This window comes from Ovis canadensis, chromosome 13 (assembly GCF_042477335.2).
Source record: "Ovis canadensis isolate MfBH-ARS-UI-01 breed Bighorn chromosome 13, ARS-UI_OviCan_v2, whole genome shotgun sequence".
Classification (NCBI taxonomy): Eukaryota; Metazoa; Chordata; class Mammalia; order Artiodactyla; family Bovidae; genus Ovis; species Ovis canadensis.
The window spans coordinates 43969046-43975533 of NC_091257.1; the positions used below are offsets into that span (position 1 = coordinate 43969046).

Consider the following 6488-nt stretch of genomic DNA (forward strand, 5'->3'; position numbering starts at 1 on the left):
CACTATAATACCCTTGGCATTGACAACAGAAAAGAGAACAGAGAACAAGGTGCGAAAATCCTCCAAACAATGCATACCTACAACCCACCAGGATTTGGACAGCTGGTCTACCTGCACTTTTTTTCCCTATGTCTTGCCTAGGCTCTACAATCCTTCATTTAAGACTTCTTCATGAAACTATTGCTAAGGGTTTATAATTCAGTAGCATATCCAGGAATAGAACTGCAGACAGCCCATACACAGGTCATGCTGTTTTCAAGGCTCTGAGGGTTGAGGGAGCTTTTTTTTCACACTGAAGAACTCCAAGATTGTGCTGTCTATATGAAACATCACTGTCACCAAACTATGCCTCCTTCCCATCTCCCCAAGCACGCGAGGCACAGACTACAGCTACTGCTTTACAGTTGCTCTGATCAGCTGCTGGACCTTAAATGCAACCCTTGGTAGAACAGCAGAGTTCACAGAGTTCACTCATGTCAAAGCAACGGTCCTTCTTTTTCTGCATCGCTCCCCATTTTCCTTCCTACAGTTCACCCGAGTCTGAAAGGTCTTCTTAAGTAAGTCTTCCCACAATTTCCGCACAAACCCCTCTCTTATGTTTTCAATAGTAACAGAACCTGGGGTGGGCACAGATGTAGTTGGTCCTGCCTCCCCCCACCACGTAACACTAGCCCTCAGGTCCTGGGAATCCCTCGGACCTGCTGGGACACCTTGTCCCCAACTGGCCTGCAGGTTCACCTTCAGCGAGAACATTAAGAACAAGACCTTGGTTTCCCAGTCCCTCCTCAATTTTATACCAGAAAAGTGTCCGAAACCCTCAGCCAAATTCTAGACACAATTGAACAGTCTTCCAAATCTATTCCACCAAGCTCCTATCACCAAGCTCTCAGCCTAGGGTAAATCACACTCAGTTCCCACCAGGCCTCTCACCCCAAACACTTCACCCACAGTTCAGAAACTCAATCCCACAGTCTGAGCTGAGATTTACACCATTCTTTCTGAGACACCTTAATTCACAAAGCTTCCCTTCCCTTCTCTTAACATCATGGTCATTAAAGTCAATGTTTGCGTGATTTTACGCAATTCTTTAAATATTTCCCTCTCCTACCCTGCCAGGTGGACAGGGGCGCAATGGGACTTGTCAACTGCAGTATGCCCAATGCAAGGGCAGTGCCAGCACATGGGAAGAGCAAAGAAAATGTTTGTTCAATGAAGGAATGAATAGAAAACAAAGCATCCCCAAATCAGCCTTAGAAATAGCCTCTCGTCCATTCACTAGGACAAAGTGGCAGCGGACCAATGATTTTCTCTCTTTTACTGATAGGGTCCTGGAATCAGTAGCATCAGATGCGATAAAAGCGTGAATCCTTTTCAGCAGAGTTCCCTGGGTACATTGCATAAGGAAAGGTTTACAGTTCAGATGGATGGGGCCCAGCACTTCTTGCACGAGAAGGAGAAAGGGAGAAAGTGGTTTGCTTCGCAAACGAAGAGCAAAACTAGGCCAAGCTTGGACAAGGAAATTGTGTGAGGAAATGCAATGAAGTCTCCTCAGGCCATTCCAGCACTAAGTGGCCCCAGGCTGTGCACACAGACTCCTCTGTTGCACAGTTCTCTCCCTGCACAACGGGAGCCCAAAGTGAGATGCAAAAACGGGTCAGTGCTCACAGCTACTTTCTCCAGACTTAAAAAAGGCTGACAAGTTCCTATCTCTCAAGATATTCGGGGACTTCAAAAATGCCTCAAATCTAGACCTCACCCAACCAAACCTCCTGGCCCCTCTTCTCCAAACATTTTCACAGAGAATTCTGGAAGGAAAGGGCAGACAGGACATTAAGAAGATGAAGCCCTATGAGACTTCCCTGGCAGTCCAATGGTTAAGACTTTGCCTTCCAATGCAAGGGGTACAGACTGGGTTCCTGGCCAGAGAACTAAGATCCAACATGCCTCATGGCCAAAAAACCAAAACATAAACAGAAGCAATACTATAACAAATTCAACAAAGACTTTAAAAATGGTCCACATTAAAAAAAAATCTTAAAAAAAATATGAAGCCATATTATTAACTTACTATGTTCCCTCTTTTTAAAGAAGTCTTCCACACCTTAACTACTCCCCTCTAAATCAGTAAAAACTCTTTTCCATCTCTGTGAGATTTTAAACAATGAAGAAATCAAAGGAATGAATGAACAAATGACCACATGCATCCTACCACATACAGCTCAGGAACCAGACTTCTCAGAGCACTTCTCTCAAACTCAAACCAAGCCTACTTTTAAACACGTCAGGAATGGAATCTCCAGGCCACAGGGACAGACCACCACAAACAGCCATACAAGTCTGTAACCCTGGACCACTTCCAAACTTTTCTCTCCTCCCTGTGAGGCAAAAGAACTTTTCAGAGCAAAACGACTCAACTCTGATCTCACGTCCAGCTTGGCTGTGCTGCTCAGACTGTTCCAGGTCACAGGAGGGTTGAAAAATAAGACTGAGAGATTCTGATAGTCCCTATTTTAGTTTCTTTTGACTTCTGGATGGAGAAAGGTACCGTTATCACAACAGGTCACAAACTTGACACTCACAGGTCACTGTTGTTGACCTTGTGTCTATGGGTATTGGTTGTAGGACCCCTGAGGACACGAAAATCCACAGATGCTCACGTCCCTATATAAAACAGTGCAGTATGATGAATACAGTTGGCCCTCTGCATCTTGGGGTTTGGCACCTGCAGATTCAATACTTGATTGGTTGACCATGGGGATGTGAAACTCAGGGGTTTGGAGAGTCAACTGTACTGCATTGTAAACCCCCCAAACACATATGCAGAGTAACGAGCCCCATGTTAGAAACAGGAACACAGACTGCACCTGACAGCACGTAACCACAACTTCCTTCTCGTAAATTTTTCTAACTTCAAAAAACATTGCATCATCCTAATCATCAATCAAGCACTTCTGAACAGTCAATTCCAAGACCTCTTTTAAAATTTTCATACTGGAGAAATTAAATGTGGGAAAATTTTACAAGTGGAAAATAAAAGTATATAATGACAAAAACATTCAGCGGCCAAATGTGTGGTTGAACGCGTTTTTTGTTTGTTTTTTCCCAGAACACAGGCACTTAAAAACTACTCTCTACACTCACAGGAAAATCCTTCTTGTTTTACTTTCCCAATGTAAGGTCTTTTAGAAGCAAGCATGTCACCAGCTACAAAACCATAACTATTCCTGATTCTACAACGAGTTCTTTTCTGTTACAATTTTTCATGGATCTTAGAACACAATTTTATTTTTTTAACATTTTTTAAAATGAAAGGTTGCTTTTATTTTTTAAAAAAGTCAACCCAAAGCTACTCCTGAAATCCAAGGAACAGAGTACATTAAACACTTTCATCAGTCCATTCTTTCCTATTTCAGTGGAACTTGCATTGTTTTTTCCTACTTCTTCCCTCCCTCTTCTGCACAGGTGGTTATTTGCAAGGCTATAAGGAAATATATTTCAAACAATTTGTTGGCAAAACACTATTGTAGACTAAGGTTATTAGAGATCATATTTTAGACCAATGGCAGTGGTCAAGATTAATAATCAGTAACTCCTTCATTCATTCACATTCATCTCCCCACACACACACACACACACACACACTTCACACCAGGGCTGCCAAGCCATAAATGAAGCAAACAAGCCTTTATTCTAGGGTATGTCTGGGTGGTTGGGTACGAGTGACTCTTTTTTCCCTATGTTTCTTTTCAATTTGTTAATAAACATATATAATTTTACACCTAAAAGCTTTAAACTGGAAACTACTAGCATTAAGAAATCTCTAGACATGCACCTCAGATACTATCTCAACTTAAAGCAATTTGTACAGCTGAAATCTCCAACGTGATGAAAGGGGGACACGGTCCGAACAGAAACTAAGTACCTGTTGGCAAGTTAAAAATATAAAGCCTAACAGGCCTTATTCCAATTTTCTATATTCGTCTTGAATATCACACTCATTCTCATCAAAGAACTTTGCTCTACTGTCACTGACTCAAGTCTTCCCGCAAAAGGCAGGCTATGGTATCTTACTACAGAGAAGATCTGCCATTTATCCTCTATGGGATTCCTCTTCATATTTCAGAAGGACTGACTGTTACCATTCCCTATAAAGCTCGTCAAAACTTGGCCAGAGGCATCCACGCTATCCCAGAGAGGACCCGAAGATGCTCGGGGAAGGAGTTATGAGAATCAAAATTTTAGGACTCCTTGGGTACAGACGCCACCCACCATACTGGGTTCACTGGAGCAGTAGGAGCGGAGCGGAGAGGAGACAGAAATGGAAAAGTTACTTGCAGGCTGTTTGGGAAACAGTGCCCCGATCACCTTTCAACCAGCGGCGCAACACCCCCCCTCACCCCCCGCGGCCCCTCCTTTGTTTGTCCAGGCAGAGGCTCCGCGGCGGCCAGGGCTGCGAGGGGCGAGCCGGGCGCCCCGGGCTCGGCATCTGGCCGCGCGCGGCGCAGCCGGTGGGCAGCGCATCCCTCCAAGCAGGGTCTCTCCATTTTCAGGGCCGAGGAAGCAACAATAAGCCGAGCGGAGCGGCCGCCCAGGCTCGCCTCCCTGGCGGCGCCCCCCGTATCCCCTGCACCCCCGGGCACTGGGGACTCCTCGCACGCGGGCCCTGCCACGCCCCGACCCCGCACCCCGGACCTGTCCCCTGCACCGCGCGGGGTGGCCGGGGCTCCCCGCAAGCCCACCGCCCTGCGCACCGTAACCCCCCAACCCCCGCACGCCAGGACCCCCACCCCAGCGCCAGCCGCCGGGAGGGGAAGCCTGGCGGCCCTTCCCACCCCGGGAAAGCCTCGCGCCGGGGGTCAGAGCAAGGTGGGCGGCCGCGCCGTAGCCCTGGCGGGCACCCCGCCTCCCCTCAGCTCCCAGTCTTTGTGTGCAAAGTAAGTGCTGGAGGCGAACCCACCTCGGCGCGCGCACAAAGGCGCGCGGCTCCCTCCCCGGCGCTCGCTCCGGGCGGCCGCGGCGGCACCCAGCGGCCCAACAGCTGAGAGCGGCCCGGGCGGCGGTTCTGACGGCGGCTGCTACCCGTCCGGCGCTGGGCGGCTCTTTCACACCCCGCGGCCCGGAGCGTCCGAATTAAGCGGCGGGGCGGGGCGGGGGCGGGGCGAGGTTGCCGAGGCCACGCCCTCGGACACGCCCCGCCGCGCTGGCTGGAGCTCCGCGCTCCGGACCGGGGCCCACTAGGGCTATACCGGGAAAAAGTCAGCGGGTTTGGTTCCGGAGGTTTTCCTTCTGTGGTTTTAGTTTGGTTCGCTTTGGGAACTCTCGAAGGAGAGAGAATACTGTATTGGAACAAAAAACTGAGTATCACCAGATGAGGGAAATGGGAAATTAAATTACACACACACAGCCCGCCACCACTACCACCACCCCCGCAAGCACAAGCACTGTGGAGTGTTTGGCTGCTGCTGTCTGGATTCAAGCTTCCCCGTTAAAGTCCTGCCAACACGTCTCCAGAGAAAATTCAAAGGGACAGGGAATCAGATTTGTTTTGTAACTGTACAAATTTACTGGCCAACCAGGGCCTGAAATCCAGAGACCGGGTAATTTGTTCAGACTCCTCCTCCTCATTCATGAAAGGGTATTTAAATTTATAGGAAAGGAGAAAAAGGTTTGTTTTGCCTCTTTTCTTTTTTCCTCTCAAGTTTTCATTTTTCTCAGCTCTCTTAGAGCGAATTGCTTTTCTGACCAACCCTAAGACTCTTAGATTACAATCTACCTGAATCACAGCAGGTTAAAAAAAATAAAAAGTTGGGGGAGGTATCTGTTTCAGGGTAACAAACAATAAAGACAACAGGTAATGGCTTTTAGATCAAAAGATTTTAATTTTCTTGGCCGCAGATGAATAAGCACTTATTTATGGGCAAACCTTTCTGACCAAAACAGCTTGGGTCATGATCACACAAAAAAGTCATATCAATTATGGGTTTTGGTAAACCAGTTGGGACTTCCCCGGTGGCTCAGGGGTAAAGAATTTACCTGCCAGTGCAGGAGACTCTGCTTCCATCCCTGGGTTGGGAAGATCTCCTGGAGAAGGAAATGGCAACCCCCTCCAGTATTCTTCGTTGGGATAATCCCGTGGACAGAGGAGCCTGGCAGGCTACAGTCCATGGGGTTGCAAAGAGTCTCGTACATAATTTAGCAACTGAGCACACGAACCAATAACTTCCTCCAAAGATGCTCTGAAGTCACAACACTTTAGAGTTTGGTCATCCCTAGGCTCTGAAGCCGGCTGGGGGCGGGAGGGGGGGGGGCGGCGGGGGATCACCTGCCACAGGATTTAGAGAGACAGTGTCTTCCAAGCCCAAAAATTCACCTGTGTGAACTTTATCCACTCTATTCCCCACAAGTCTTCCTTCTCTCCCGTTCTTAGGTTGTGTTGGCTCTGCTCTTGACAATGGATCCACCAGTCACGAAACCAGAATCTGGGATCT

General features: G+C 47.9%; 1 protein-coding gene across 4 annotated transcripts in view; it reads right to left on the reverse strand.

Moving 5' to 3' along the window:
- The window catches only part of FAM107B (family with sequence similarity 107 member B), an 83303-nt gene extending 77982 nt beyond the window's left edge, over positions 1-5321 (reverse strand). The window contains exon 1 of one of the 4 annotated variants that reach the window (XR_011248121.1): positions 4958-5109. The gene's annotated coding sequence lies outside the window, so the exon portion shown is untranslated. Of the gene's footprint in view, positions 1-4957 lie in introns of all 4 variants that reach the window. The other 3 variants (XM_069547519.1, XM_069547520.1, XM_069547523.1) reach the window with 3 other exon arrangements.
- Between the last annotated feature and the right edge of the window lie 1167 nt (positions 5322-6488).